This window comes from Capsaspora owczarzaki (assembly GCF_000151315.2).
Source record: "Capsaspora owczarzaki ATCC 30864 unplaced genomic scaffold supercont2.7, whole genome shotgun sequence".
Classification (NCBI taxonomy): domain Eukaryota; class Filasterea; order Ministeriida; family Capsasporidae; genus Capsaspora; species Capsaspora owczarzaki.
In genome coordinates, this window is record NW_011887298.1 from 512491 (window position 1) to 513515 (window position 1025).

Here is a 1025-nt window from a genome sequence, read left to right on the forward strand (position 1 = left end):
TGATGATGATGATGATGATGATGATGATGAATGCACGCGGTGTCAGTGAAACACGAAAAAAAAAACCACGACCGCAACAGCACAACCCTTGTAAAAACATAACACGGAAAAAAAAAATGTGTCTTGCGGACTCACCAAAAATGGTATGGAAGCACTCGTAGTTGTAAGGCGTATCTGTTGGCAAGGGAAAGTCTGCTCGCATCAGCTTGGACACTGAATCGAAGGGGGGAACTTGATAGCAAAGCTGGTACAGAAGGCATCCCAGCGCCCACACGTCACCCCTGTCATCGAGAGGCAAGTGCGCCGCGAGATCAATCATCTCGGGTGATCGGATGGCCAAGCGCACATGTGTGAGAATCTCTTCAGCGATCGGTCCAGCAGTTGCTGCTGACTCGCTGCGGTTGCGCCTGGTGGCAGCGCTGCCAAGGTCAAACACTTTGCATACACCGTCATCCGAGAGCGCCACGTTTGCCAGGCATATGTCACGGTGCAGCACGCCTTTCGCATGCAGCATGATGATGGCTTCAAGAACATCGCAAAAGATGGCATAGATCTGCGAGGGCGAGAGCGGAAGGTGAGTACGCTCGAGAATGTCTTGCACAGTGCCACCTGTCGCAAGCAAGGCAATCGGGGGAAGGGGAAAAAAACCAAGGGGTTGAGTTCAAGATGCTCATGTGGACATCAAGACGGGAACAGCACACTCAAACCCAACAACATGAATGAAAACGAAACCCAAAACTCACTGCTCGCGTATTCCAAGAGAATGTAGGCGGATGGTCCTTTCTCTCCGATGGTGGTCATTGCATCGATGAATCGAATCACGCTTCGGGTGCCACGCATTCGTTGCTGCAATTCATGTGTGAGTGAGTGTTGATTTATTTGTCGTTTAACCAGAGCCAGCTGCTGTAGCTGCAAAAATCGACCATGCCCTTTCCCGGCCCCCCCCGCCTCTCCCCTCCCTTCCCTATCCCAAAGCAAGACCAGCCCATGGCCACAATCCTAGCATATTACTCACCAACAGATCA